The sequence below is a fragment of the Strix aluco genome, chromosome 6 (assembly GCF_031877795.1).
Source record: "Strix aluco isolate bStrAlu1 chromosome 6, bStrAlu1.hap1, whole genome shotgun sequence".
In the NCBI taxonomy this organism is placed as follows: Eukaryota; Metazoa; Chordata; class Aves; order Strigiformes; family Strigidae; genus Strix; species Strix aluco.
This window is the reverse complement of record NC_133936.1, coordinates 21660181-21683347: the sequence shown is the minus strand read 5'-3', so window position 1 is coordinate 21683347 and position 23167 is coordinate 21660181. Positions and strand designations below refer to the sequence as shown.

Below are 23167 nucleotides of genomic sequence, written 5' to 3'. Positions count from 1 at the left end.
TTTGGTTTCCACATTATACTTTAGACCTACAGCTAGTATATCATGAGTTATTAGTGACTTACCTTTTCTACCAAATGTTTCTGATATTTTTTCTTTTTTTTTTTTTTTTTTTAATTCTCAAGAAAGCAAAAAGAAAATCATTCAATAAGGGTCTAGGAAAACATTTCAAAAACCAGTGACGCTCAAGCATATTTTTTTAACCTGATCAAATTTGTTATAAAAGTCATTGTATGCTTATTTATAAAAGAGATAGATATTGTAAAGAAAAATTGGATTGTTTTTATCCCTTTCACCTTCACCTTGATTTTCCCATTTGAGATCAGAGCTCAAATCATGTTTACTCTGCTAAGGGCATAACTAAGTATAATAGTACCCTACCTATGCCGACTTCTGTAAAACCCAGCCAGTGTTCCACATTGATACTAAAACTTTCAGTGAGTTTAGTGACCTGTCTTTTCATATTGCTGCAATGCTGTTGCTGAGTTCCTCTTTCCTCTTGTATTTAATGCAGTCCAGGATTTTAACTTGGTAAGTTTCAGAGCTGTATTGAAAATTAAGTGCATTACTTCACTCATTCACCCAAACCCATTTAATTTAAACAAGAACCATCAAATATGACAGTACTTTCATAAAAATAGAGCATAAATATTACTACATTATACTTTTTTTATCTCTCAGTTACTATATTCATTATCAAGTGATATTGATCGGTGACATTAGGAATTTGTGTCCAGTGGCAATTACTCTTGATCATGCCTAATCAAGCTGTCTCAAATATAACTAGAAAACTTAGAAAACTATGTCCCATCTTAGTGAAACCCTTGCTTTCTTTTTTAAGGAGAAACTGTATCACTCAAAATACGCTTTCAAGAATAATTTGTATAAGCATTATGAGTATTTAAGGCTCTTTACTTACTATTCAAATATTCAAATGAAATAAAATATCGAATACAGATTATATGCAGTGATTTTAGTTAATATAAAGCTGCTTTTTGTAAACAACAAGGTTGTGTAAGTTTCTGCTGGCTAAGCCTGGATACTTGTTTCTCCTCTTATGCCCTCCACAGAGGAAGTGCTGATATGACCCAAACAATAATAAACTAAGAAATATCCCAAAGCTTCTCTCCAAAAAATAGCAAAGAAATACAAGAAATGACTGTAAACATCTTCACAAGCAGGAATGTATCTTTCCCATCGTTTTCTTGAAAATACCAGAATCCCTGTAATACAAGAACTTTAACCTCTGTAACACCAGGTAAAACAGGTAACAAATGGTTATTTTTCCAGAAAGCAACTTGCATGCAGTAAGATTTATTTAAAGGAATAGCACTTCCCTTTGGAAATTAATCCCACTATTTTATCTTATACCATTGCTTTTCTTCTACTCACCACAATGAGTAATATATAGACAAATGTATGCAGCAGCAGTCTGTGTCTCTTCTTCCTTATTGTGCCTTGCTGTTGCTCTCCTATTAGCTGTAGCTGTGCAGTCGTCTAGACACAGTGTGACAGGAACTCGATTACCTTGATAGCAGGTACAGATGCAGCTTTAGCACTTGCTGTCTGCCTCACGTTTGTAACACCCTCGCTCTTTCCGGTCACTTGTTCCAGGGGAGGAATGACAGCAGCATTTCTGAGCTGTTCTTGTGTTTTCTCCCAGAACACTCAGGGAAAGCAGACTTCGTGATCTCCATGCTAACTACCAGCCTGCCGCTGCCAGTTCTCCCTACTTCTGCCAGTGATGACATTCAGCTCGCTCCTCCACACAGGATACAGCACTGATTCCTCATTATGTAAGGCAGTCTAGGTCAAGTGTAGGAGAGGCACTGCTGGCCTGAGCAAGCTAGTGGATTGCTCCCTCAGCTTCATGCTTCATGGGGTCTGGAAGCTGGATCCTGACCTTTGCTACATCTTCTCGGGTAAATGTTTTTGCATGATTTAAATGGTTACTGTGCTGTTTTTCTATGCAGATAGCTGTCAGCCATGCTGTGAATTGCAGAGAGAATTTGCTGGGTGAAACCGGCTCTGTCAGCATGATTGGATTAACAGAGTAGTAGTTCTTTTAGGCATCTTCAGCTTTAAGACACTTTACAAATAAATAAATCATAAATTGGGTTTGTTTAACAAACATATTTTCTAACCTTATGGGGATTATTGTTAATTTGACTGATGAAGCAGTGAATGAAATCCATTTGCTAGAAGGTGGTGTGGGAAAGCATTATTGGATATAGCTATTAGCTCTGAGAGGTTTACTGCAGTTTCTGGCTGTTGCATTGGTTTAGCCTTGCAAATTACAAATATGCTTCTTTTATTAAACAAAACAAAACAAATGTATTTGATTTTCTGGCACTCCTTGGTTATTTTTTGAAGTAGCAATTAAATCCAGGATGCTATTTTCTATTTACTGCATTAATGCATGAATCTATATGCTTCTGAAATATGTAAGGTGAATACTGCAGATAGAAGTACATTTAGTGACTGCTCTGCAGAATGCCAGAACAGTACATGTTAGCTAGATTTATATTAGAAGGTAGCTTTTTTTCAAGCATCATGTAGAATTCAAAGACTTTTTTTGTATTTACACCCTGCTGAAAATCAGTCCGTAAAAAAACATAGAACAGATTTGTCCTCAAACTAATTATACATACTGGGTATTGTCAGGTGCTGGAACGTCTGAATGCAGCAGAAGAGGCCCTGGAAAGTAACAGCATAACACTGATACTGCAGTATCGTGTAGGGAATTTCAACAAGGCTAGCTTGCTTGCTAGGGACAATTACTACATAATAAATTTGAAAATATTTTTAATGCATTTGAGAAATTAATGAGAAAACTTGTGTTTATGTACAGTACCTTGGACAGCAACTTTTTTCTTTCCCGGTGCTGTGGAGTCTACCTCATGGGAGTTAGCAATTTGTAAAAATTAAATAATACGAATTTAAGATATATTAATGAATTCCAAAATCCCCCAAAAGGGGAATTTATAGTAAAAATACCTGAGAGACACTTTGGTCAGCATTGTATGAACAAGTTATATTTAACAGCTTACTACCAAGATTTCTTTTAATATATTAACTTAAAGGTAGTGATGTTTGTATTGAATTATGTTAATGAGTGTCAAAACAGATAATTAAAAATGCAAAATTATTGTCTATGGACAATATGGCATTTACTGAATTTTCATGTCTAATAGGTAATTGCTCACTCTGAGAATAAATACCAAGGTCCCTTTCTTAAATCAAAATAAACTTGACTATTAATATAAGATTGTGTATTAATATCACGTTAAAACTAATTTTGATAAGGAAAGTGGAAGTCCTTTAAATGTGTTTTTCTGCCCACCAGAAACTAGTGGATCTTTACACTGTTCTAGAAATAACGGATAGAATTTAATTTCAACACTTGTTTGTAAGTGAGGTGAATTGTTTTATCATTTTCTTACCATCTTTAAAAGCTCTCATTCTCTGGAAAAGAACTGTTAAGCAGTCAGTTGTCTCTTCATCATGGTCTTATCTTACCAGTTACTAAATTACTTTTTTTTCTTTTTAATGACAGTCATGTAGTTCTATGCTGTGATTTAGTAGAAATACCAGGCTGGTGCCTTCATTACATTGTGAAAGAAGTTAGCTTCAAGAAAATGTAACTCATTTTTGGTATCTTGAAAATACCTCTGTTGCAATGCAGTATATTACATTGAGTAATATTTTATAGATACCATTTTTATACTTCAGAATACAGAAGTATGTCTTGCAAACCAACTCTTAAAATAATAGCATGGTATAGGAACTTAGAACAAAATTGCTAGGTACTACGCAATATTGTAATGATGTACTTCAGATTCTTTGTTTCTTGCTTCCTGAAGTGTTCTAAATTAGTTATGCTATTATATATGAGTACACTGTGTTCCCTCCCATTTCAAGTGTGGGTGCTTGAAGTATTTTCTTACAGGCATAAGGAGTATTAATAACCTATCTATTCAATTAGAAGAAAAAAAGAAGACTTATTGTCTTCAAATGTATGGTGGTTTTCTGGAAGTGTTATTTTTATTTTTTGTGTCATGGTTCATAGCAGGGCACACAGAGTACTTCTCAACATAACAAGCTGTTACAAAGTGTTAGAATATGGTGTTTCTTATGTGTGTTTATATATCCTATATTCTGGTATATCACTTTGGGTCTGAGAAATTTTATCTGAGCTTCAAGGTATGTTTCGAACCCACTACAATGCAGGATATGGACCATTAGTGGTCAGTGCCTCCTCCTGGTATTTTCCTGTGGTTTACTGGAATTGTCCAATCTATGCCTACATCAGTAGCTTGCTTTCAATATTCTGTGTATTCTCTCACATCACAATATGCAGCTTGAGTTTCTGACAAACTTTTCTCTTCACTTTTCCTCACAGTACTAGAGTTTTCTGTAGTGCAAGGGAGTTTCTGTGCTCTTTTCATAGCTGGAAATGTCACTAAAACTGAGGAGCATGGAAACAACATGGAAGTGTGTGAATTAAATTATTTTAGAATAATGTGTTTAGCACAAACAATGGGGAGACCAGTTTTTGTTATCCATAACATAAGCAAAATATAGGAGTATACATTAGACTATTAGTTTTTATAGACATTTATATCTCAGATTTTGTCTGCCCATTTTGAGTACTTGAGATACATAGTGTGATGACAATCATATGCTAAATTAGTGCTAAATTGAAAAAGAAAGACTACAAACATCTGTGGTTTAGTTTATTTCATGTAACATCTAAATGTAAGACTGTAATAGTATAATTCACAAGTTTTCCCAGTAAGTTTCGTCTCACAAATGCAGATCTTTCACCGTCCAGAACTGCCAACTTTTATTTGCATCTAGTGTAGAAAGACATTCCAAAAGTGACAAAAATGTATTGCTGTAGAAATGGACTATATCTATTCTGAAGATACTTGTTTAGAAGCTGGCAGATGTGCTCTGTTCCTTGTGCAAAAAGTTACTCAATATTCAGAGGTTTTCCTCAGTTTTCATTGAAACTGGTTGGTTGCAATCTTCTGTTCTATGTTGCTACAGTTCATGTCATTCTACATGATGACGTTCTTCCATCATTAACTGCTTGTATAGCTCTTCTGTGACTGCAGTACAATTGATTCACGAGTTTAGAAAAAGTCCCCTGGAGGGAAGGGAGATGCCATCCAGAGGGACCTTGACAGGCTGGAGAGGTGGGCCCAGGCAAACCTCATGAAGTTCAACAAGGCCAAGTGCAAGGACCTGCACATGGGTCGAGGCAATTACAAACCCAAATACAGGCTGGATGATGAGTGGATTGAGAGCAGCCCTGCAGAGAAGGACTTGGGGGTATTAGTGGATAGAAAACTGACTACGAGCCAGCAATGTGCACTCACAGCCCAAAGCCAACCATATACTGGGCTGCATCAAGAGAAGTGTGGCCAGCAGGTCGAGGGAGGGGATTCTCCCCCTCTACTCCGCCCTTGTGAGACCCCACCCAGAGTTGTTCAGCGTAGAGAAGAGAAGGCTCTGGGCAGACCTTGTAGCAGTCTTCCAGTACTTAAAGGGGGCTACAGGAAAGATGAGAAGGGACCCTTTATGAGGGAGTGTAGTGATAGGATGAGGGGTAACAGTTTTAAACTGAAAGAGGGTAGATTTAGATTAGATATAAGGAAGAAATTTAATGTGAGGGTGCTGAGACACTGGAACAGTCTGACACTGGACAGAACATGTCTCTGCCCATGGCAGGGGTGTTGAAACTAGATGATCTTTAAGGTCCCAGTCCCTTCCAACCCAACTCATTCTATGATTATCATGTTCACCTGCTTGTCCATGAAGGGTCTTGGATGGCTCATTACTTATATATTAGATTAATTACTCCGATACCTGTTTTCCACACCCACTGCAATTCACAGAACTCATTCCTAGAACACTAGAAAGAGATACGGTAAAGAATCAAGGGAGGTTTTCTAATGTTTTGATAAATAAAATGTACCTTAGACACTGTCACTAAATATATATATATATACACTGCTCTTAACACTCTATTCATTGTGTATGTAGACCACACTCTTCTTCATTGTTGCTTGCATGGTTTACTGCTGTGGCTGAACACCTAAGCTTCTAAGGCTGATTTTAAAGGTTTCTCTAGATTGTACAGAACTCTAATATTTGCAGCAAAAATACTGAAACAATAGTGACAAAAAGAACTACATTCTCTTTTTCTCTGGCTGAAGTTCATTATAGGTCCCTTTTCAGAAAGGGAACTGTGCTGCAGAGGATCACTAGAGAGGGATTCCAGGTGAATCCTTTCATGTGCTGAAGAAGACCAGAATCTCCCAGTACCCGGTGATCACTCGGGTGGGCAGTTTGTGGCACTTGAGCCAAAAGCTTACTGTGCTGTTCTCCAGTGCTCTTAAACATATGCGCAGTATTCCTGAGGCAGAACCAAGAGTAGGACTGGTCAACATTTGTACAAGGGCGAGTGAACAACAAATCTCCATTGATGCAAATTTATCAGGTCTGCAGAACCTGAAATCTGCAAGATTGCAAGCTCAAGGATGCAGTGGAAGTTTGCCTGGCCACTCTGTCCTTGCTGTGCAAGGTATGGAGGTGCTCTCCTTCGGGCCTGTTGGATGGTGGCTTCAGCCCATGCCCATTAAGATGATTGCTTCTTGGGCACCTGCAGGAAGAAGTGGTCAAAACTTTGCGAAGTAAATGCAATGAGTATCCTAGACTTGCTTGGTTTTAAAAATTATTTTACTAGGTATTAGCAGTGTCCTATTTGTTTAGAGACAGTAAAAAAGGCAAGTTGGATTTTGCGGGGGAAAGGGAAAGGAAACAATATTTTATTTACTGACTTTCCATTTATCTTAGAGTTGGAGCAACTGTGATTGAGAAATCTGTACCTTTTTTGTTTTCTGCAATTGTGGTGCAATGTATAAGTTTAAAACACCAAAAATATAAGAATTCACGGGATGTAGCTCTTTATCAGTTGGAAAAAAGTTGCTATTGTGTTGATAAAGACTTCTCTCTCAAATCCCATATCAGATGATGGTCTGGTTCAGGGAGCCACCAAAGGAGCTTATTAAGATAACCACAAACCCTATCAATTTTCCTGACACTGTAAGCTGGTGGAGCTGAACTTGAGCACCTGGTTATACCAGTGTGACCAGTGAAAGCTGAGTCATGAGAAATTCTGCTTAAAAAAAAGCTTTCTGTTAATGAAACTTGCAGATTTCCTAAATATTTAGGAAATCTCTTGCTGTGTTCTTTTAATCACTGTAATATTTACAGAGAAAATATTTTAAAATTTATGAGATTAGACTTCATTGTTAGAACAATTGTTCATAACATTCTGTATTGATAAATGCTTGAAAATTGGGTATTATACTGAGAGATTCCAAGTGCTTGTTGTGAAGGGCCAAGTATGTCAGGCCACCACTGGGAGGTAGAGATATTCAGCTTCACATAGCTTGGATTCAAGCAAAATTTAAGCAGTCAAAAACTCATGATGTAAAAATTAAAAAAGAACATATCAGAACACTACTGGGATTAACTCTAGGGGATCAAATTCATTATAGTTGCCTGGGGTCACTGACTCACAGGTTAACATGTTAAGTATCTGTTATAGATGACAACCTTATTTCAAACACATATTAATTAGGTTTATTTTCTTTTGTCTTTACATGTCAAAATTGTATTACAGAATGGAAGAAATGCAGTATTATTTTTGGTCCTCCTTCCATGCACCTCTCACCTTCCTAATCACTATCCCCTTCCTTTCCTATCATAGTGCCTCCTGCCCCCTGGCATGGCTGAAACCAGGGTTTGCAAAAGTGTTTGCTGGTGGCCATCCCAGTTCCACTTATCTTTTTTTCTTTTTTTGTCAAGAAAACAAAATGAGAAACATATAATGCTGTCTGATTTAGCTCTAACTGAGGCTGATCCAGTGCAGCTGGAGTTTGTTGTATTAGCAGTTACTGTTACTTAGCAGTCTGAATTTTAAAAAGGAACATTTTTTGTCTAGGTTCTAGATTTGGCTGCGCAGCTGTCATTTGAATACACGGGAATGTATAGATCTGACGTGGCGGTCATGTACCAGGCTGTGTGATTGGCAATGCAGTCTGCAATAGTTGGACATGTCATATGACTCTGGTACAGGAACCCAGGAACCTTTTTTTCTTTTTGGTGATTGTGAACCCATGACTGAAGATGTTGAATCGACCCCCACTACACAGTGGGAAGGCGTAAAACAAGACAGAGGACAGGTACCATTTAGTTGTGGCGTGCCAGGGGCTGACCTGGAAAGGTTTCTGGTGTTCTCATAACAGACCACCATTACCCAAACTATTTCCTTCTCATGTTTCAGAGACAAGTAATTAAAAGAAAATAAAAATTAATGAAAATTTTTATTCATTTAACACTGGATAAAGAAATCTACTTCTCAACACAACCCCTGCCCTTTTTTCCTTGCTGAAGAAAAATGGGGCTGTAGATTTTCAGACTTGTTTAAGTCAGAATATCTTTTAAAAAGCAATCTTTTACAGACGGTTTATTTCTTTTGCCGGTAGATGGGGCTGTCCTTTAAGGTGATGGCTTGGCATCTTCCCCCCTCCCTCCCGCCCCCGCTTTTTTCTTTCTTTTTTCACCCTCCTCTCTGTCTGTCTTCATTGTCCTCCCATCCTCCTTCTTTTTTCCTTTTTTTTTCTTTTTTCTTTTTTTTTTCTTTTTTTTTTTTTTTCTTCCCCCTGCTATTTGCTGATTTGTATTTTGTACACTCACAGAGTGAGCCTCAGAAGAGGAAGCCGAGAATGAAGCAGAGAGGATACTGCAGAGGTCGTTTGCTTTTTTTTTTTTTCCCAATGAGAATGCAGTAATCTATAAATACTTGGTAATCTTTTGGAACTGGGAATCTGAACAAGTTTATTAGAGAGCATTTGCAGCATTTCTTCATCACTATCTCTTGGGTTTTTTATTTTTGGTTTCCTCATAATGCATTTGAAATTCATGTTTTATCAGGTAAGCCAGCAGGATGATAAATCCTAGACTTTAGTTCATCTTTGTGAGCTGTCCGCATGGGGTTCTCCCCCACCCCCCCTTCTTTTTTTCTTTTTTTTATGATTTCTGAATGTTTGCTTTGTAGTTATTGTTAAGCATATAATTAAGGAGAAAATCCAGTTTTGGTGTTTTTAAAAATGTTTCCAAAGCTGCAGTCTTTTTGGCAGCACAGTGTTTTGTTACAAGATGAATTTCACTGGCCTTATACTTTTGGGTGTTTGCCAGTGTGTCGGGGGGGTGTGTGTTTAAATTATTATTCAAGATTTTTCCTCTGAACTGTTTAGAATTTAACAGAGGTCATGTTGTTCCTTCACATGGAAAACATATTAAGGGTGAAAGCAAACGATGTCAAAATCCTAGCACTGTAGGAGTGTACAGTTTTCCTTCCCATAGAGAAGCTCTGCTTAAAGGCTAAATGCTTCACACAGATGTTTGAGGTTTACCGAAGGAAGAAAGGAGTCCCTCCTCTTTTTTCTCTCTATCTCCCTCTGCCCTTAGACTTTCTGATCAGGTACACTGCTAGAAGCTCTTACTTTCATTTACATACTGATAAGGACTGTTTGTTAAACTGCAGATATAACTCGGTTCATAATCTGAACCGTCTTGCTTTTTCAAACAGCACAAGAAATTTGCCAGGTGGACATCAAGCTCTTTCAGCATCTTTTCTAAAATGGATTTCTTCTCTGCTGCTTGTCTGAGGTATGTGCTTAAAAGACTCCCACTGAACTAATTTACCTGGGATTGGGCTGTCTGTTCAACCCATCCGCCCTTCATCCCCACTTTGAAAAAGTTGTTGCTCATTCTGCAGTATTTGAAAATGGATTGGTGTTTTTCTATCACTGTTGAAAGCCTGTTCAATTGTACTTATTCCAGAAATGCTTATTTTGTGGTTATGGTGTCAAACTCCTGAGATGTATTGGTTGATATTAGTGTTGCATTCTTGAAGTGCACCTACATTTCTATTGTGTTTGTCAGGCTTGACCTATGTGTTAATATAAAGTACAAAGGAAAAAAGACTGTGCTAAAAATGACTCTGAGAATCTAATGTGAAACAATAACAGGATGATTACTGCCAAGACCTACACCCTGTTAGTTTATTCTGTTGACCCTGGTTTGTGTGATCTTGAATATTTGCTGAAGTATTTAGACACAGGAAAGCATGTTAAAGACAGGCAGCCTTAAACTTATTGTCCTCAGTTTGCCAGGCATTCACAGAAAATTTTCATTATTTTAAAGAAAGTATCAATGATGAGAGGGGTGGAAAGTAAGAGCTTTAGCCTGCCACAAGGGATGTCCAGCTTTTATTGCATAAGGCACAGTATAATCAGTAAAATTCTAGGGAAATTCTAGGAAAACAGCAATTTGCATAGTATCTTGTACCAGAAATAAATAATTTTTAAAATCTGACTATAATGACTTACAGAAAAATTATATAGACAGTTTGAAATGATACTTTATACCAGGGGCGAGGGTAGTTTATTATTGATCACGGAAATCTACATTAAAATTGTCATATTATCACCTAAACTTGCTTTGAAGTTTCAGAAGCTGTACATGTCAACAACTGAGATAGTTGGGAAGCTAAAATAAATGACAGGTTATTTCATTCTTAAAATGAAGGCGGTCTTGAAGTAGAAAACCTTCAGAATGTCTATGAATATGACTCTTCTCTTCAATGTACTATCCCAATGCCAAGCACTTTAAAGGACAGATGGCTGTTGACTTTTAAGGATGGCATCACTGCTGCTATCCATATTACACTACATCCTTCCAACATGTGAATTCTACTGTAAGAGTTTTGTACATTAATGACAGAATCAGATATATTTAGAGGACAAAACCACAAAGCTTAGCATTGGATTTTGTCCCTTAAATGGTATTTTACTGATACTTCTCTATTGGTTTTGGCTACCTTAAATTCAAGAACTGCTATTAAACAAATATGAAGGTTTCCCTGCTCTTGGTTATGAGAAATATTCTGTCAGTAATTGGGAGAGGTGGGTACTTCTTTGCAAACTTCTTCTGAAAAGAGGCAGAAAACTTGCTCGAATTTGTGTGTGTGTGTGTATTTAGAACAGTGATACTCTTCTGGATGAATGTCTTTTCTTTCATTTTACTAATTTTCTGAACTCCCGTACCAACTCATCTCTGGGAAAACATATTTGGTCTTTGGGCTAAAGATCATGAAGAGATTTGTTGATTCTCTTCCAATAACTGGAACATATTCTACCTTCTTTTTCTCCATTGAAAATAGCTGGTATATATAGGAGGCAGTGGGATTCCACAAGAGAGCTGTATTTGACCTGCAGACTTTCTGTTGATGCCAAAATGAAGACAAACTAAATGAAAAATTGAATGTATATTCACACCTGTAAACTGAGAAAAACAATGTTATGCCATCAGTAAGACATACTAGATAAAGGATATCATTAGGCTTTTTTTAGCATAATGCTTTAGAGCACTTGAGAGATCAAATTGCTCAAAGAGAAAAAAATCATGAAGCTGAAATATTCTAAAATGGAAAAAAAGGAACCTTTGTGTAAATTTTAACCATTAAAAGCTACAACTGATGTTTCTGACTGAACATAATGTTGTAGGGAGATGGGGAGTATCATGCAAGTTCTCCAAATGTTTTTCCCAAAGCTCAGTATTTCTGGCACATGTTATTTTCATTTTCTACTTGTAGGTTTATTCTTTGTAGATTCCTATCCATGAAAACATAAAAAAGTTGGATGGAAATAACTGAAAGTTTGGTATGGGTGAAGTAATTAGTTAAATGATAAATGTAGAGTCAGAAATCATCACCCTTTCCATAGTGGGGTTAGTCCAATTTCTGTAAAATGTGCTGATCTCTTTTTATTCAATATTAGTAATATTTATTTAGAAAATCACTGTGATGTCTTACTGAATACATGGGTGTTCAGTGTTTTCAGGCTTTTTGTCTTTTGCTGACTATTGTATCATTAGTTCTGTCTCTTCCATTTCCACCAGTGTGTGTGGTTCCAGGCCCCCTTTCACACTCTTCTAATGTGCCATTTAGCTCTGACAAAAATAATTTTTTTGTGCAAAAATATTTTTTAAGTGCAAAAATATTTTGCACTTATAAAAATTCTGGGTGGCACCCTTCCCTGCCATATTAAATATCACTTGAAAAACCACATTTCTGATTCAGCCACCATGATATCTATTGCTTGCATTTATCAGCCCCAGATGCTCTCTCTTTCTTTTTGTGCTAGGAGATTCTCATTACATTTCTTTTTCTGAACGCAAATTTCCATTGCTTTCTGTCTCAGCAGTATCCAGTGCATCTCTGGCTCTATTTTAAAGTGTTTCCATCCTTCTTTTTATTAATTTCCTCTTTTTTTCACAAGTCTCTGAGATAAAAAGGACATAGACCCTCTATTTTTGGTCTCGGAAACATTCAGCTCAGTTTGTGCTTTCAGGCTTTATCCCATCTCTTGCCCTGTACCTTGGTTATTTATTTCAGTGCCTTGTAAACATGTAGCTCAATCTTTTTCATCTTTCTCCTACTCCTACAACAGATTCTCTGATTTGCTTCCAGAATTGGTTTTTTAAAATTACTTCATAATACAATTCAAAACACTGAAGAACATCCTCCTGGTAAAACAAAACACAACCAAACAAGAACTCAAATCCTGTCAAGGTCAGAAAGAAAAATTTAGCAATAGATGTAGAGGCTTGTGTGACTCAAATAGGCTTTATTTAATAGTGGTATTGGTCAAAGATGACAAAACTAAGCAGCAACTACAGTACTTTTTAACTGAGGTAATGTATCTGAAGGAAGCTTTCAAATGCTTGGTTATTTAAGTGCGTTTTAAGCCAATGACTTGACTGTGTTCCAGATGTATTTGTCTGCAATTCTTCCATCCTCTCATCCCTCCCTGGACTCCATTTTCTACGTACTCTTTAATGGCGTTTCCTTCAGAGTGAGATCTTTTATTTTCTTTAATGCTTTAAAGTGTCTAACTGTTTTGTTTCAAACTATTGTTGAATTTATTTGCCAAGGGGAAATAATGACTGAGATATTTCTGAGGCAGATGATAGGTGCTCCTCCTAGGAATGTCTCAGCAGGGCTCTTCCAGTAGCCCTGCAGGATTTCTGGAGTAGCTCTACAGATGATAACAGAAGAGGTTGGTGGATCATTAAAAGCTGATTACTGAAGATTAATTCTGTTCTTTACATCCATAGTGGGTGGGACAGGAAGACTGAAGAAATGGACTCATCCAGATGAGATACAGGGATAAATTTTCTAATAGAAAGGATAGTGAAGAACTGCAACAGAGTGTCAGAGGAATCTATGAAATTTGTCATGAAGGTCTGTAGGAAGTGGTTAGATGAAACATCTGTTGGGAAATAGGTATAGTGATCTTGCCTTGGGCAGGGAGATGAACTAGGTGGCTTCTGATCATTGTTTCCAACCCAATTTTTCTATGAGTCTACAAGAAGTAGATATCTGAGGTACAACAGACAAAGAAAAGTATATCATAAATTATACAGGGTCCAAAATAGACCTCCTAAAAACTATCTTCATTAGGCTTTTCTTAAAAGTATATAAGCATCCCCTGAAAATATTTATGCTACATATATATACTCTGCAACACTTCAAATATATCTAGAAAGAACCAAAAATATGTCCTAAAAAGTTATTTAATTTCTTAGTGTTTCTTTTAGATTAAATAGGCTTTACTGGTTAGCCATAGCGAGTATGTGAATAAAAGAGGTAGAGAAAGGATATTTGGCAAATCTGATCGATTTTTGCTTATTGTCAGGAGAATGCTATACATTTAATTTAAAAGATTTTTAAATTGATAGTAGAAAGAACTAGGACACTTCAAAATCTGATTAAATGAAGTGAGTGTTTCAGAGCCATTTCAATGTTTTTTATTTTATGTTAATGTTCAGTATATTTCACAGCTGAGAAACCCAATCTGATACATTTATTTTCTGAAATGGAAGTCTAAATAATACCAAATATATCACCTGAAATGTGCAGTGATGGATAGAGACAGAGAACTTTTCAGAGCTCCATACTGGTTACACTAACAATGTTTAATTTAAAAAAAAAGTTATAAAAATTTTTTACTTTTTTTTTCTTTAACATTAACTATGTGATCCAAATTCTATCTAGAAACCTCATATCTGAATATTTTTTGCCTTCAGCTCAACTTGTTTTCTCTTTATACACACACTGGGAAAGATAGACCAGAAAGGATGAGCCTTTACTGTGTTTTCAGGACTTCATGTTGTCTCAAAATAAAATTAATTACAAATCTACTAGTCTGAATTAATAAAATATTATATCTGAAACAAAAAATTGCACTCCAAGGAAAATGATCTATGTATTACAATAAATTTTTTCTTAGTCATTTTGGTTCCATTTATGCCAAGTTTGACTGGCATTGAGATACCCTGTGTCTGCAAAGGGTCTTGTCCTTAAAAACCTGGTGGCTTTATGCACCCTGTCAACAGGGTATGCCTTCTGATGTGAGCTAAATCTTGAGTCATGTCCCCAGACTCCTTGGGAAACTACTAGCTAAAACAAGTGAAAATTGTACTAGGGTCAACATTTTTAACAAGAGAGGTGATTGTGTCCCCAGATCCAGGAGTATTTCTTACCATTGATTAATGCATTGGCTTCTAAGCTACAGAGCAAACAAAAGAAATATCATTCCTACAAATCTATACAATGAAACATGTATATATTTACCTAGAAAGAGATAATAACATTTTATTGTGCAGATTTTTTTAGAGTATGGTTTTAGAATAAGATAAATAAATTCACAAACTGAAATAACATGTTGAGTAAATATAAAATATTTTAACTTCTGAATTAACAATTGCAAAGCAAACAACATGATACTGTCTTGAGTGTCCTTTCACAACAGTTTATAATCGGAGAAAAAAATTTGAAACATATAGCTTCTTTTTCTTCTATGAAGGTCAATGTTATAGAGGAAGACATCTTCAGATACAGTGTTTAACTTTAATACTAATTAAAAAATTTAAATTGTAGTGTAGAAGATTGTTAATTGATACTTACAAGAAATGCAAGACCAATTTAGAAAGTATCTTGCTAAATCAGATGCCAAACTGGACTTAATTCAAACCGTATCTTGTTTTATTTCTTTGTAATAATTCTGAATACTTACATGAAAACCCGTGTACATGAATCATTAAAAATACATTCCTATTTAACAGCAGACTAAATTGGTTTTGTTTAACAAATGATGGATAAGACATATATATATATATATATATAAGGTCTGAGAAATGAAGATATATCAAATATATTTAAAATCTGCTGCAAAATAGTGTACTTTACTCCATACCACTCTTTCTGGGACTGGGCAGCTTTGTAAAACTGTATTTCCTGAGACACCTAGGTGTGGAAAGCTTGCCAGATGTTATTTCAGGATGTTTCTGTCTGTTTTGCTGTCTGCTTTTTGATGGACAAATATAAAACTGCCTGTAACATTTTATAGAAGCAGAATTTACACTCACCTAGGCTAGAAATGTGTGAGAAAATTTTGCAAAATATCTTTATTTTAATACAAAAGCTGATCTCCAGAGGTGCCTTTCCACCTCAGCCAGTCTGTGAGTCTATGATTCTTTAATACAAAACCACATCCTAGGAGTGCAGGGTGGAGTGTGTCACTAGCCTATTATGCACTAAAATACAAAAAAATGAGACTATAAATAGAAATATTATAGAAATTGAAATTATAACATATATAAAAATATAAAATATTACTACTAATAGAAATATAAATAGAATATTTAGAAATGCTAATGTAGACATATTTTTGCATCACCAGGTATGAGAACTCTACTTGCTCTGAAGTGAAAACATTGTCATTTTTTGTGAGTGGGACATACAGTAGACAGAAGTTTACAGTTTTGTTGATATACATGTGAAATAAGATTAGAAAAAAAAAATCTTAATTACTTTGAGTACCTTTTAAGTAGAATTCCAGCTGAAGATTACTTTTATTCAAATAATATTTTTATGTAGCCTGGTAAAAGAAATTCTCATATCTTTTAGACAGCATGTCTGGTAGTTTTGACTCTAGGTTACATGTTACCTAGCTGCTGTGCAGGATGGCTGTGAGTCTGTCACCTGTGGGCATTGACCTCAGATTTGCCCTCTACTTCTCCTCAAGACAGGTTTCTATACATCTGTGAAGTGTAAGTTCAGACTAATCCTGAACCAGCACTAAATAATATTTAATCGGTCTGATGGGAGAAACAAAAATGCATACTGCTCAAGAGTAGAGAATGATAAATTACGGGACATGCTAACAAGAGAAAGCAAAGTAGCAGATAGAGTACCTACTCCCTTATGTCTGCATGCCTAATTCCTAGACAATAGCTAGCACAGAGTTTCTTGGGGAAAAAGAAAAAAGGAAACAGAAAAAAAAATCTGGGGAAATATGAATCAATTAATTTTTAAAAATGCAGGGGAGTAGTAAGCATTCAATTTTATTTTTAAAAGCTATTTCTCTGTTCCATACCAGATCTGTCTTCAGTACATTAAGTACTATTTAAATGTCTAATAGTAAGAACAGTGGTTTATTCAAAATTTTCCCTCCCTTTTTCTTTGACCTCTTTGCACATAATATTTCAATGGGTGTCTCAGCATTGACATATATTTCTCAGGGTTATATCGTTTGTAGGATTCTGAAATGCAGGAAACTGGTTGGTTTTGGCAATAGGATTTTTTCCTCCTGTGATTAAAGTAAGAATGACCATGATATAAGGAAGAAATTTCATAAAATAGGTCTAAGCTTATGTATTTAAGTCTATATTTAGGTGCTTAGGCAAAAAATATAGTGTCTCAAAACAGACTGACAAGAATTTCGTATTGACTTTTGTGTGAATTCCTGTTTGCTTAGCACTTTGTAAAAGGATGTCTTATGCCTTTAGCTGTCTGTTCAGATAAATTCCAGATACAAAATATGAGCCATTTGCTCTATTTCACATGAGAAAAGATTGTGAAGATGGCTAAATAATGGCTGTGGGTAGTGAAATTGTGATTAGCATTATTCTGAAGTCCACCCAGTAAGCAATTTTCACTTCTCTTTAGAGGTCTGCAGGTCTGTTTTTCTCTGTGTAATGCTTCTAATTCAGGTGGCTTTCCTGAAACAGTAATTATTAACTGCTTTGGGGACTGAAAGAAGGAAGATTTTTTTTTTGAGACATTGATGTGTTATCTCAGTTAAAATACCGTATTGCAGTGCTGTAAGGCATAGTTTTACTTCTGGAAGTTTCAGGAACTTTGTTCCTAAAAACCTTCCGTGTTCTGGCTCTGTCTGGCTCTAGTTCTGAAAGCATTTCTTCATATCACTCCTCTAAAGTACAGCATCTTGAACTTTAATACCTCTTAAATTCCAGATTCTTACCCACAAATTGTTCTGTTTTGTTTGTGTCCAATATTACCTGTTGCCTTGCACGCATATGGATGTTTTTGAATGCCTATAATAGGCAGGTGTTCATATATGGAATCTAGGACCCCAATTTGTATGTGCTATTCAGAGAAAGAGAATCACTGCTTCAGCTGGCATACAACCTAAGTATAGGAAAAATGCTCATATGGCACAGAGAGAAAGAAGACCTTTAAGGTTTTGGTTGCTGAGCAGCGTGACCACTGAAGTGTTTTGAAAGGTATCTTGAAAAAGGTTAAAAGGAGGATAATGAGGAAGTTTTGCAGATATTTGTGTCTCCTGACTGTGACTGTGAATCTTCTTCAAAAGCATGATGTTGATGTACACTGAAAAGTTGAACATCTAAAAAATGGAATTTGAGATAATGAAGAAAGGCTGCAAAGACCCTCTGAGAGGAAACAGTAATCTATATTCTGAGAATTTATACAGCAGGATAAAATAGCTTAAGTAACTAGTTAGAAAATCACCCTGGATACGGACAGGTTTTGTCTGATAAGGCCAAAGAAACTTTCTTGTTTCTTTGTAAGCGTGATAGAAGATGGTTCGACAGTACTAATCTTGTGGATGGCTAGAAGGACTGTTTCTTAGATATGCATGGTGAGGGGGAAAGTACAGTAAGATTTAGACATATTCTGGCTCCAAAACTTAGATTAAGACATTTGACACATGTAAGAGTCAGATTTATCATGACTACAAGTAGCACAGGCACCACCAACCTCAGCAGCCCTTAGGCTTTGTTGCTAGCCTTTCATGTGCCAAACTGCTGTGATAAGCCCTTATAGACTGGAATGAATCACTCTACCTAGAAATTGAAAACACTTACACCAGCAATGACAGTGGAAGAAAGTCTGAAATAGTTAAAAGTTGAGTCAGTCAAACTGTGTATAGGATAAATAGGATGTTTCTGAAGGGAGATTGGAGACCGAAATAGCTACAGCCATCCATTCTGCCTGCTTTCAGCAGGGCCCACATGGTTTCAACAGCTCTGATGCTATTCTGAAAGATAATCTTCAAAGGTTTGTAAACCCATTTACCTGCAGTGTGAACACATCTTGGCTGTCTGCTGTTCAGGGTACAAAACCAAAAGTAACTCAAGAAAGACCTCTTCCTAGAGGTCAAGTTTGCTGTTACAAACTTGGAAATTTACAAGCAAGGTGCCTCCCAAATCCAGAAGGACTTCCTTTAAAAGGCAACATGGACAGGTTCATATTGCCTGAGGAGCAGCTTGTGACAGAATGCGGTTTTGGCTGTACGCTGTCAAATATAGTACAGATATAGCCTGAGAAAAATAGGTAGTAAAATTAAACAGAATCTTAGAAGTTCATATTGCTGCTGATAAATATATGTGCTCATCTTTCAAAACAGACATTTTAAGACTTGGTACTGTAATATATCGTGCATATTCACTGAGGTCCTTTCTTCTTAGGGGACATAGTGACTAAGGCGACAGGCTGTGTAAGGTATCTATTCACAGTCATGCTTTAGCCATCTGTTATGTATCAGATCGTTGTGTTCTCACTAAAAAAATGCCTCTTGCTCTACACTCACCTGTTCTTAACTGTCTTTTACAGTGGTAACAATTTTGATCTTGACCTTTTTTGGTTTTGGAATATTTTGGATACATTCACCTCTCCACACTTGCTGGATTGCTCCAAGCTTCTGTGGTCAACCTGTAGTTCACCCAAGACCTCCCTCATCACAGAGCCCAGCAGAAAGCCTAACTTCACAACCACATACCTGAAAACCCAGCCCTGATGCTATTGAGCCCAAAACACTCCCCATGTAAGCACTCAGCTTCCAGCAAGCCCAGCTGCCTGGAAAGGATGGAGCAGACATGGAGGGAGGGAGGACACTTGCATCTCACTGCCTAGGACCTGTTTACTTAAGGACAGTGTTAAGTTCAAGTGCTCCATGGACTTGCCAGAAAGGTGAAAAGATTTCATGGAGGAAGAAAAATGTAAGCAAGAAAAGTAAGAAGAGAGGAAGGGAGAGCAAATATTTTGATGAAATTTTCATACTTTTTTTTTAGTTACTTTTCCCAGGCTAAATCTCTGGCCCCATCCTCAATCTTTCCTACTTTGAGAATTGCTGTTTTACAGCAATTATTTCCAGTGACATTATATGTTGTATGCCATTACGTGTCATAATGTAAAAAGCATTTTACCATCCCACAACTTAAAGTATGAGAAATAATTTGCACTGTGACAAAAGAAGACCTCCATCACAATGAATTTATAAACACTCTACAAAATTTTTAATAAGTAATTATTGAATGATGGATGATATACGTATATTTACATTATTTGCAATAGTACTTTTATTAATTTATTAATACAAATATCTCACTCATATTTCTTTTTTATGCATTAGTTCTACAGCACTGAAATATCAAAATATGTTCAGAAAAAGAAATTACATCTTTACAGCACATAGGAAAGTCAGCTGGTAAAATCTCAGTATGTAAAAGAAAACTAAAGGGAAGTATTCCTCCAGGTTAATGTGCCTCTACTTTAAGATAAGACAAAAGAGTTTGAGTTGAAATTACATTTTTACCTAGCATAAATCAGAATTCTTCTTCAAGATGTAAATCAAATATATCAATTACGTAATAAAACTTACCTGCATGAATGAAGTCAATAGCATGTTTTGAGAACAGCTTCAATAGGATCAAGAGTTTATCTGTTACATTACAAGCATACACCCGGATGCAATTTTAAATCATAGAGAATACCAAGCATTTTAAGAGTAATAAATGTGGGAAACTGTATAAAGAGGCATAACAAACCAACTCCTACTCAAAATTGGAAAGCCCTGAAAATTCTTCAGTATACTTTTCATAGGCTTTTTCCTCAAAAACAAATTAAGATTCTTTAGATGTCATTTCCACTTACGAATATTAAGTCCCCAATTTGTCTTTGCCTCATAATCAATGTAACACGATCATTTCTAAGCTTCTTAATCGTGCATGTTTCCCTCAGACTTAAATGTCCTCGATTCCTTAGAGCCATGACCTACACGTAGCATTGATCTCTCCTCTGACAACGTTCATTGTTCACGTACTAAAGGCTTGCTTTTCATAACTGGATATTCTTATCTTTATGGAGTGCACTTATCTCCATTGTTGTGCCCTCTCTCAAGTGCACTGACAAACAGTTTTGAAAAATGAAGTTTCCTACTTTGGCTTCTCACTATAAGCTTGTTTATAGAAATGCATCTAGGTTGTATATATGTATACAATGATATATGTATAAATGTATATGACTCCTGCAGAAACATTATTCAGCTCTCAGAGCCTGGTAGGAAATGATACCCTGTCTTCAGATGCATTGATCAGACAAGAAGAGCAAGATGCTGAGGAATGCCCCTCTCCATTGTTTCTCAGGTGGGTGTACTGTAAATCAGTACCTGACTGCAGGAGTTTGAGTGGCTGAAAAATATTGTAAGTAAAGAGTTATGGGACAAAAATGACTAATCTTATCATTTGTCTTCAAACTATTTAAGATATTGTCGTGGACACACAATGCCAAAATACCAGAAGGCATTATAACTCACTACTATAAACTAAAAATTATTATTTAGAAAAAGCATTCCAAAACACTTTAACCTCTATTACAACACTAAAAATGACAATTTAAAACAGCAATAATCAGTTCCAGTCACAAATGGAAGAGTACTTTCAGTCATTAAAGTAACAAATGTGTGTTTTTGAATGAGAAGAATAGCTGAAAGTATTTTAATCACCAATCACAAATCATTTAAAATGGGTAAACTGTTATTTCCCCATCAGAAAAACTGAGGTTGAAAGAGATGTGGTTTGCCATTAGCCAGATCTGCCATTATTTGCTGTGGTCTTCACTATAGCATGTTGCTTCTCCTATTTGAGTTCTTATCTTACAGGTGGATCCACATGAACAGATTCACATGATACAGACCTCGTAATCTATCAGTTTCAATTTAAGATAGAATGCAAGATAGAAACCTTTAAAATTATTAAATATTTTATTACTTCATTAGCATCATTAACATAGTTTAACTGCACAGTTGATGTGCACTGAATGATATTTTCAGGAACTGCAGTTCTCAAGTCTCTTTCCTTTTTACATTTCTGTACCTATGTTTGAGAGTGGTTTCTTTGCAAAGTAATCACTACAATCATATTTTTAACCACATAGCTCAGTACTACATTTGATTAAGTGTTGCTTCTTTTTTAGTAGATGATCTGGTCTTCAGGAAACTGCCAGAAGTGGCTCAGAATTTGAATGACTGAGTGTGTTGCTGCAAAATTTGTTATCATTTATGCTATTTTTAAGTATATAGCTATATTTCAGAAATTTCTGATTAATGGTTTTCCATTTTTAAATATCAGATGGTATCCAGTGATATTCCCTTAGTTCAGCTATTTTTTAACTTTGTTGTCACCTGCAATATACATTTTGTCTGTTTTCTCAGTGCACTTAATAGCATTAAGTTCATTAATTTTTAAATGTTCTAGACTGCTAAACATTTAAAGTCTCTGCATATAACTTATTCTTATTTATTTTAAAGAAACACATTTGTCTAATTTTTCTTCTTGACCAGCCATAGGATTAAAAAAGCCAGAAGAGTCCCAAATCCCAATACCACTAGATTTCATAGTCTATAATTTTATAACTTGTAGCGTTTGACTAGTTATTTATTATATTTTTACATTCCTACATTTTCAAAAATCAAATTAACATCCTGAACATTTATTGTAGGGTTAGAATATAAAATATTAAATGACTGGAAACTCACCAGCACCTCAAAAGAAAAAAAAGGTGAAATCTTTGCTTTTAAATAAAAGTCAGTGTGGCTAACAGTCTTCATTCAGTGGCTTTCAAACCACTGCTTCTGCAGAAATACTAATTCCCAGGCTCTGCTTTTCTTTGCAAATCTGAAGCTTTTTAGAATAAGGCATTGCTCAAGGGGTGTGGCAAAGGCAGCAGATGCTGTTGCTGCTGCTTTTGGTTAACCATTTAATAGCAAAAACTATTTCATTGCTTCTAGGAATTTTCAATAATTTTTTCCCCTTTAGGCAACTGAAAATACCATGAGTATCATGCAGAACCTTTTTAAATGTCAAAATAAGCTAAATACTGTAGGAAATAAATGAGAATAAAAAAGAGGCTGAAATAAATCTTGATAAATGAGTGGGGAATCTTTAATATGCAAAGCCCAGTTCAGCTGGATCTCTTAAATACAACTGTGATCATTCGGAATTATGCATTACAGTTTATTATTCTGAGATACATCCTTCTTTTTATGCCTAAACCCTTATAATTACCAATATTATGTTTTAATTCATGCTTTCTGGGCTAAGATGTTCCATGTCTGAACAAAATGTTCTTACAAGTTATGAAATATTTGTGTGAAACTAGGTGGATGCTAGTGCTCACCAAGACTATTGATCTCAATTCAGGTTTTTTCCAAATGCCTAGACATTTTCTGGCAGTGAACATAGGACCTTACCTCTGCCCGGCATCAGCTGTGTGGAATATGACAAGGGCAGATATGGGTGGATGGGATGTGGATGCCTGTGACCCATCCACACAGGACGTCAATACACCTTTTAGTGTCATCTGGATTTAACTCATTTTTAGCAATTCTTTCTGTGGGCTTGCCAGCTGGGTCACCCCACAGCC

The 23167-nt window shown here is 35.9% G+C and overlaps 1 protein-coding gene across 6 annotated transcripts in view; it reads left to right on the top strand.

The window, feature by feature from the left end:
- Positions 1 to 1727: 1727 nt before the first annotated feature.
- LOC141925234 (sodium channel protein type 1 subunit alpha) overlaps positions 1728 to 23167 on the top strand; it is a 102287-nt gene continuing 80847 nt past the window's right edge. For 2 of the 6 annotated variants that reach the window (XM_074829010.1, XM_074829013.1), the window contains exons 1-2: positions 1728 to 1919; positions 9665 to 9744. The gene's annotated coding sequence lies outside the window, so the exon portion shown is untranslated. Of the gene's footprint in view, positions 1920 to 8625; positions 9007 to 9664; positions 9745 to 23167 lie in introns of those variants that run through there. The other 4 variants (XM_074829014.1, XM_074829015.1, XM_074829011.1 and 1 more) reach the window with 3 other exon arrangements.